This window comes from Condylura cristata, unplaced genomic scaffold, assembly GCF_000260355.1.
Source record: "Condylura cristata isolate star-nosed mole 26May11 unplaced genomic scaffold, ConCri1.0 scaffold00007, whole genome shotgun sequence".
In the NCBI taxonomy this organism is placed as follows: Eukaryota; Metazoa; Chordata; class Mammalia; order Eulipotyphla; family Talpidae; genus Condylura; species Condylura cristata.
In genome coordinates, this window is record NW_004567108.1 from 63,525,406 (window position 1) to 63,535,032 (window position 9,627).

Here is a 9,627-nt window from a genome sequence, read left to right on the forward strand (position 1 = left end):
GATAAGTTGGCATGGAAAATTTTATCATATATGCTGTTAGGTAATAAACAAAAATTAAGAAAAAAAAGAAAAAAGAAACAAGTTAAATTTAGCATAGTAATACGCACAATTCAGCTTCTGAGAACAAGATAATATATTTATAAATGCAAACAGAAAGATCTGAAAAAAGTAGTTATTTTTGTGGGACATTTTAGCTGCTTTGTACATTTGAACTTGATTTTGCAGTTATGTTTTGCTTTCATTTTTGAAAAAAAATAAGAAAAAGAAATCTAGTTCTGAAAATACAGCAACAGATGTTATGTGAAGTTTGAAAATAAGGGAAATCAATAATGGGCTTTTGGTAAGAGACCAAAAGAAATATAGATTCTTTCTTAGGAAACAGGGAAACCAAGAAGCAGCTATCACCCACTTGTTAACCTTTTGGAAGTTAGCTGCATTACATTTACTGTTTGCAAAGTGACAGCAGACACATAAAACTGTTTCTCAACAACATAAAGATGTCAGGTTTCTATTGTCTATAACACACTCTTTTTAGGTGCTTTTGCAGTTGATAATACATTTTCAGAAATGTCCCACAATTCCCAATCCTGGCAGTGTAAAAAAAAAAAATTGTTATTCAATTTGTCCTACAATACCAGATGATATTAATAAGTGTATTTTTGAAAAGTAGATTTTTTTGACTACTTACTTATAAAATTGTTCCATTCATTAATTTATAAGAGCTTTTCAACTGCTTTCCTTTTTTCCTTAGGTCCATGTATCCCTGTATAGATACATAGTTCCTTATTTTCTAGAATCTAATCAAGCTAGAATTGTTTACACATGAAAATATTTTTAATTAAGTTTGCCCACTAAAGCAGCAGAATTCTATCAAACTTACTTTTGTATATACTGTTCTATCTGTTCAAAAGTTTTAATTATTTTTAAATGAGTGGGCCCAAATGTGAAACCTAGGCCTTTGGGTGGTGCTTTAAGGAGTTGGGTGGCTTGTATCTGTGCATAAGTAATGAATGACAGATACCAACCTCATTTTTTTTCCTTAAAAGTTCCTAAAATTCAATCCTCCAGGGCACTAAGGAGATGCATTCAGTGGTGCTCAATTCTGATTTTTCTAAATGACAAGTCTTTAAAGATAGTTTTTTAGCAATTGCACACATACCTGATAATATATAATTTTATAGGGGCTATGTAATTTTCTAAGAACTAAGTTTTAGCAAGCATGAACCATTTATGGAATTTACAGTAAATTCCACTTATGAGTTATTAAAAACCAGTACTCCCACTATTATCCCTGGGATGTGAACTACAGCATTACAACTTTCTGCCCCATCTAGTAACATAAGTTTCCCACTACAGAATAATAAATCTGATTATCTGCTTATTCAGAATTTTAATTCAATTAAATATCCAGAAGCACTGCTATTTTTCTCTGATTCTCATCTTCATCATTTGTATTCTTCTCTAAATAATTGCAATGTCTTTTGCTATAATGAGATACAATTTCAAATCCTTATAAAGTTCTCTCTTTGGTATCATAATTAGAATTTACAAAAGCTTGATGTTATTTATTTCTAATTGTAATGGCCTCCCTTTCTTCATAATCCTAAAGCTCTTATCAGAGATCAGTGCATCAAGCAAAGACCACAAAGTCAAGAAAGAAAAGAGTAATTCAGTGGCTGGGCTATATGATATAGAGGATCAAAGAATTCTAAGAGATATAGAATGCTGTAAACATATTTCCAGCTTCAGGCAGGTCCAACCACACTCTCACCTCTCTGCTCCTACACAAACACCCACTTTCAACCCATGTGCTAACAATTTAACCATCCAGTCACCTGTATAAGCGAGTTGACTACATATGTTAGAGTATATTGGTGAACATATTTTAGGGGAAAAAACATCAATTCATTCTTTATTGTTTGGTGCATTCTAAGATCTAAAAATTACTCTCTCCAAGAAAAAACACAAATATGTCCTGCTCACATCACACACAGTGGAACAAGTGATTATTTCTGAAGACAAGGCTGCCTTACATAAGAAAGGTGAAACCAGTTATTTTGATGCTGAAAATTTGAGCTCATACTTAAAATACAGCCAAGTACCTTACTGATTAGACCACTAAGGTCTTTTGTGAGGAAAACTAAAGAAAAATGAGATTTTTGGATAAAATAGAAGTTGGAATGAAGTTAGGGATTCTGGAAATAAAGGGCAGGGATGGGAGACTAAAGCCCTGAATCAGAACACTGTTCCATTGTCATGGAGGATGTACGGCAAGGAGCCAAAAGGAGGCCTTCCAAAGGACACTATTATTTCTGTTATTTTGTGAAATATATCAGTGTATACAGCTTCATATGTGTATATGAAAATGAGCTATAATTTAAATTCTAGAGTGTTAATTAGCATATTAAGTACACTAATCAGAAATTCCATGTGACAAAATTAACCATATAAGTATGGTCAATAGCTATAAAAATTGTTGTTAAGGCATGCTAGCTAGTGCTTTCCCCATTTGGTATTAGAGATTTCTGGAGCTTGTTGGCCAGGAAGATTTAGACAGTTAATCATTGCCTTATATGAGCAAGGTTTAAATTTTCAAGTCTAGCAATCCAACATCTTTCGGGGGATTGCCCTTTCTCTGGAATGCCATTTCTTAAAATGATTCTATTGCCTACCCATGCTGAACCACATGATCCCTAACCATAGGGTCAAGTTAGCAGTGAGCATTTGTTGTTTTATGCATAATACAAGCTTTTCTATAAAATGTGGACTACGTCTGCAGAAACATTAGAAAATGAATACAGAGGCAACTTAAGAATCATTTTTTATGAATTGCTGTTTGGTTAATCTTACTATAAGTGGGGCAATATTGAGTCTGAATTTTTGTTTATTTGTTTGTTTATTGTACTACACCAATTAGTAGAAAGGTTGTTCAAAGAAAGATAAGGCTCCCACCTATTCTAATAGTAAAAGGCTACTAATATTCCAGAAGAAACTTGATAACCAGGAAAGGCTGATTTGGCTTCAGTGAATTCAGTGAATTCCCTCAAAAGAGGGAAAATTGCTGAAGAATCCAAGAGATCTTGTTTGTTCACTTCCAGGCACATCTGAAAGGAAAATTTATTTCATATTGGTAGCATTTAATGGTCAAATGTGTATAAAGACAGAGTTTTCTGCACATCTGAAAGGAAAATTTATTTCATATTGGTAGCATTTAATGGTCAAATGTGTAAAAAGACAGAGTTTTCTGGACTTAGGAAAGCTCTAGAGACCTCTTGATTCCTCTACTGGTCATTCTACTTGGTCTGCCTAGTACTAAAATTTTCATTATCACAGGAGATTTTCTTACAGGCCCTTGGATATCCTGTAGACTCCAGAAGGGAGTCCTCACTATTCCTTCTGGTCTGAGAAGTAGCCACCTAATATTGGTCCTGTAACTCATGGATGCCCAGACGGAGTGGGGAACTGGGAAGGATATTCACACAAGAAATGTTTTGGTGACAATATTTTCTATAAGATAAATGTATTTCTATTAAGAATGTTTAGGTAATTAGAAAAAAAGGTAGCGGTGGTATGGGATGGGGTCTGGGGAAGACAACAAGTCTTGTGGAAATTGTAGGTAAAATAAGAAGAAATAATCAAAACAGCAAAGTTATTTCCAATCACAAGTGTAGCAAGATCACTTTGCCAAAATGTTATTCAGATAAAAAAAAAAAAAACAGACAAATTGTTTTGTTAATGTTCAAGACAACTAGATTGATTAATTGGGAGTTGATTAACTGGGAGCTGATTTTGTAAACCTTTATGCTGGAATTCCCTTTAGTATGGCTTTATTTTTGGTCTGTATTGGTTTCCTTAGGCCTGGAAAATTTAACATTCATAGGTAAAAGAAAGCTGACAATTAGGTCCCCAATTTACCACAGAGAATTATTGAAAAATCAGCTACAGAGTCTGGGGATAGTGCTAGAGTACTGTAGGGATGGGAGAGACAAAAAGAGAGGAAATGACTTAATAAAGAGGAAATGAGGTAGATACTGAAGATTAATCACTGCTGGATTTAATTGCAATCTCAGGGTATTTTCCTAAGCACATGGAAAAGGAGAAGGTAATCTTTTAGAAATTATCTGTGCCACAATCAGGCTATCATTTCCTTTATAACTATATCTGCTCTATAGGTAGATAGGGTGCTTGAGACATTTGTGAGTGTAGATTTAAGATATGTGTCAGAGCTAACTTCTTCTTGTTGTTGTTTTTTTGAAATAGTTTTGATTACTAGAGTAGATTTATTTATTGATGCATACAGAAGTGGGGTATAAGCCAGAGGTGTAGGAGTGGTGAGAGGTTTCATCAGAGACAGAGTGGGGAGCAGGACAGGCAGATTGATGAAGTACACTGCTGAGTGGAGCAGCGAGAAGGTCAGGAGAGGTCTGCTGCTGTGCCATGTGGATCACCTCCAGGGTTGGGGACTGAACTCGCACTGAAGTGGCTGTGGCCAGCTTGTAGTGCTGTGTCCTAACCTGTTGCACCACCAAGGAGGGCCCCAGAGTTAGATTCTTAAGACAGGGAAATAGTCCAAAAGCCAGCCTCTGGACTAGTGTTAAAGCAGCTGGCCAAGAGTCATCTGGGGTGTTTTTTCAATGCTCTAAGATGACCACAGGCTTCACAACACTGTAGACTATGAAATGAATTCCAGGAGTCAAGTATTAATAATCTCCTACTTGTCAAACCGTGTGGACAGCTTTGACATCCCCCATATACAATGACAAGTTGAGAAATGCCCCTGTATCAGGCAAGACTCAGTTCCAGTTAACATTTGTTAGCGCTTCAAATAAGGATAACTAGTTAATCAAATTTAAACTGGACAAGATAACACACCAAATGACTTCCTTATATTAAGTCTAACCAGATAAAGACCAAAGACTAGGCTAGAGAAGTGTCTGTCAGTAGATGGCTATTCGCATCTTAGTTAACTAGATTTATACTTGCCTCTTTAAAAATAAGCATCTTTCATGCTTGAATTGAGCATTGAGTAGAACTATCTTAGAAAACTGAAAACTAATAATATTAATCTGTTAAATGAAGCAATTTGAAGTTCAATATTTTGTGTACTTGTGATGTTCTGGAATTGCTTTTGAGTAATAGCATTAAATTTCAATTTAATATATCTAGTTTAGTAATTGATTCACACTTGTCCTTGCAGTGGTATTATAACTAATGATATTATAAAACTAAAGATAACTCAGTGTTTATATTTATAAGCTAATTTTATTACATGCATATGAAATTTCACCAATCAGAAAATTATTCAGAAAGGAAATAAAATGCATTATTCTTATAAATGTATAGTCAAATATGTGAAGTGTTTAATTAACCAGTTTTTAATGGGATCCATTATTGTGCAAAGGTCATTAGACTACTAAAATTGCTAGGCATGACCATAATATTAGGATTTACAAATTAAAAAGTCTAAGGAAAAAAGAGATTATTAGAAATGGTGACTTTAATAAAGAGAATATGAATTCTTGCAAACAAAACAGATGCCTGAACAGTTGTTACTACAAAGAGAAATCATCCTTGAATGATCTTAAAAACACATCAATTTATTGACAGTTGAGTAGACAGCAGCAAGGGTGAAGATGATGAAGATGGAGGTTGAGCCCTTTGCCTCTTTCCGAGAACTCAGAAAGCTCAGCCCACCCAGAGCTGCTGCTGTCTTACAAGAAGCAGATGGAGATCTGACAGAGCCACCGGTCACTTTCTTCCAATCACCTCTAACCAAGCCCCTCAGCACATTATATCCACTCCTGGAAGTCTATTTCTAAGCCCAAGTGTAACTGATGTCCTGTGCCAGGTTGATCATTTATTTAATGACTCTGAGCTTCCTTTATATAGTTGTGATTAAAGCAGGTCTTGAGCAAATCCTGCCCTGTATTTATCAAACAAAATAAAAGGAGATACAGAAAGAAAAGTTAATATGTAATCTGACCAGAATTTTCATGAAGGCGTTCTCTATAGGCAGCTGTAACAATACATTAAGAGAAGAAATCCTTCACACTTATGGAAGAGCTGGATCCCACAGTGTCCAGGACTCTCACAAGGATACATGCTTGGAATCATCATGGAGCTTAGCAGAATCATACAAAATCCTTATAAGAAAAAAGCCCTGTGATACCCAGTTTGGGTTAAAACACTGGCTACCCCCACACAATAGTTTGGGAATGTTATGTAATTTCTTTAACTTTCCATTTCTTCATTTACAAAACAGGGATAATGAAAATGACCTAGTTATAATTGTGTGTGTGTGTGTGTGAGAGAGGTGTGTGTGTGTGTGTGTGAGAGAGAGAGAGAGAGAGAGATAGAGAGAACTAAAGGAAAACATATGTACAACGCTAATCATATATAGTATAATGATTAAATATAAACTCTTATCATTGTTTTGTGTGGTCTCAAAGGGAGAAGTAGGCTGTTGGGTAAAAATATGATATAGGAAAATAGTGAGTTAACGCAAAGGAAAATTTTTCTGGCAGTTACTTGTTATAAAAAAGAGACCAATCTATCTTTTAGAGGACTAAATTCCTATCAAGGGCAGTATGGAGAAAGAAACCACCCAAGATCTTTCAGGAATGTTTCAGGAGAGATTCCTCTAGACCACAGAAGATGAGATGGAGAGTTCCCTTTACTTCTCTCCAACACATGAGCTATGTAACACTGACCCATTTTCCTCCCTCGTAGGAATAATTCAGATTTGAGCAACCGCATGTATTCACAAGAAGGTTTTCTAGTCATCAGTTTTTAAAGTTTGAAAATGTTGATCTACAGAGATAACTTTTTACTTCTAACTTTGTGCAGCTTGCATGAAATATAACTGACCGTTCCTCTGCTGCATTTTTATTCATGTTAGCAGCAGTAAAAATACTTTTCACTGCTGAGAAGTATTTTCTGTTTTCATATTTCTTTCAGGTCAGACACATTCACCGGTCTCACGTTTCCTGTTTCCCAGCTGACATCCACAGTCACCCACACTTTCAGACACCCCTCCCCCTACTTGTTTTCATGATAAGTCTCTACTGAAACAATGGACTTTGCTTCCAGGATTAAAATCATGCCCTGGGTTACCTCTTTAGCTTTCTGCCATTTGTTTATTTACACCAGTCAATTCTGTAGTTAGCTGTCACCCTCTTTCCACCAAGATGTTTTGACCCAGCTCTTTATGTATGAGGTTCCTGCTGTAATATTGCAACTTGTGCAGAAATCAATTCCTCACCCTCCCAAGGCTTACCTCATGTTTTGTGTGAACTTGCCTCTGATCTGGCTCTGGTTGTATCGGCTTATCTTCCTACTTCTTGGTTATATTTTACCTCAGGGCTCCTTTCATACCCAAACTTGTCTATTATTTTTATTGTAATTTTTAACAAGTTACAGTCAAGTTTTAACTAGTTCACAGTGTTTCCTGTGCCCATTGCTTCATCAAGAAAGCAGAGGGAAACACTTGCTCCTTAGTGAGTAAACTAGTTATATATGATGAAATTGATTCGTCAACATTTAAAGATGTTCACTCTCACTCATACAGGGATTAAAACTGTGGCAAGGAGGTGCACTTTTCCACTGACAAAGTTAACAGAGCATAGAAATCATGTGTGAACTGCAAGCCTGGGAAGTAACATATGATAGTGATTTCTCTAGCAATAATGCAGTAACCTGCTACCAACTTTTGTGAGAGTGTTTAGAAAAATATAAAAGGAAGTTTGACATAGTATGCCATCATGACATCATTTAAAGTGTGAAAAAAAGAAGCAACTTACAAAAATTTTGCCATAATTTAATATTTTTGTTCAGTATTTTTTTATTCCTTTATCTATTTGAATTAAAATTTCAACTTTGAGAAAATTATGGATTCTGTAAAAATTATACAGAGAGATCTCATCTACTCTTCATTCAGTTTCCCAAGGATAACACCTTTTTGAATTGTAGCACAGTATCACCATCAGGATAATTACTTGATACAGTCAACTACTGTAATTTTCTATCACAAGAAGGACCCTTTGTGTTGTGAATTTATGTACTCCTTCACACCCAGATTTTCCTGATAGCCCCTAGCAACTACTAATCGGTTCTCTATTTGTACAGGACTGTCATTTCTTTTAAGTTATATGAAATTGAATTATATAGTTGTAAGCTTTGGGAGTTAGTATTTACTTCACTCAGCAAAATTCTCTGGAGATTCAACCTAGTTGTTGCATGTATCAGTAATTCATTTCTTGTCATGACTGGATAGTAATCTATGATGTGGGTGTACATAGTTTGCTTGACCAACACATAGAATGCTATCTAGATTGTTTCCAGTTTGGAGCTGTTATGAATCAAACTGCTATAAACATTTGTGCACAGACTTTTACATGAACTAACTTTCCATTTCTCTAGGATAAATTCCCAATAGTGTGATTGCTGGTCATATGACAGTTGCTTATTTAGTATTTAAGAAACAACCATACTACTGTCAAACTGCAGAGTCTCCATTTTTGCATTTCCACCAGCAATGTGTGACTAGTTCATAGGTAACAACAGGTAACAGTTGTCACTAGTTTTTATTTTAGTTAGCCAGATAGAAGTGTAGTGGTATCTCATTATGGTTTCCCTTTTCATTTAGCTAATTGCTAATGATGTTGAATATCTTTCTGTACTTATTTTTCATATGCATATTCTCTACATTGAAATGTCTTTTGTGTCATTTTCTAATTGTATTGATTGAATTTTTGCTGTTGATTTTTTTAATTGAGATATAATGCATATGCCAAAGCCCTCACCATTTTCAGGTATGCAATTCAATAGTTTTTAGCATATTTAAAAAGCTGGAGAACTACTACATTTTATATAATTCCAAAACATGTTAATCATCTCCAAGGAAATCTTATATAGATTGTATGTATTTTTTCTTATTAATTGCGTTCCACTCACTCTTTCCCAGTATCAGAGAGACGATCAGGGATGCACCATGAGAACAGCTTCTTCCTTCACACCTAGCATTTGGGGCCCACATTTGCCTTCCTTTTAAAAAGAAAAACTGTAAGGAATGCAGAAGAATAAATAACTGTCATTTCAGCTCCTTCCAACAAAATTTTAAAGACTACTTATCTCTTAGTGCCCTATTAGTTTTCTAGTAGACAAACCAAGTCACAACAGTTCTTTGTGGTAGCTGACAGTTGGTCCTGCCTGGGGAATGGCCTTCTGCTACCTCTAGCTTCCTTCTGATTTTATGGCACCAAGTGGACTAAGTGACATAATGAGGGGGGAAGGAGAGAGCCTCCTACTCAGTCTGAGCAGCTGAATAGGCTTTGGGGGCCCGGCACTGTGACATATGCCCCAGCTCATAGTACACCATCCAGTTGATAAATGCATTCTAAAAATACAGCATCCTGCCATGTATGCCTGTCCTAGAGCAAATGGTTGACATCAGCTAGCTGAAAGTCAAGTCAAAAGAAGATTGCAAAATCTCTGTTGGATGGGAGTAAAAAATGCTGCCTCAGCTTCCATCTCACATACTTGAAATACCAACACCAACTCTCCATTTTTTAAGGATTTTTGCTGTATAAAACTATAATTTCACTCATGAAGCCCAACATGACTTTATGA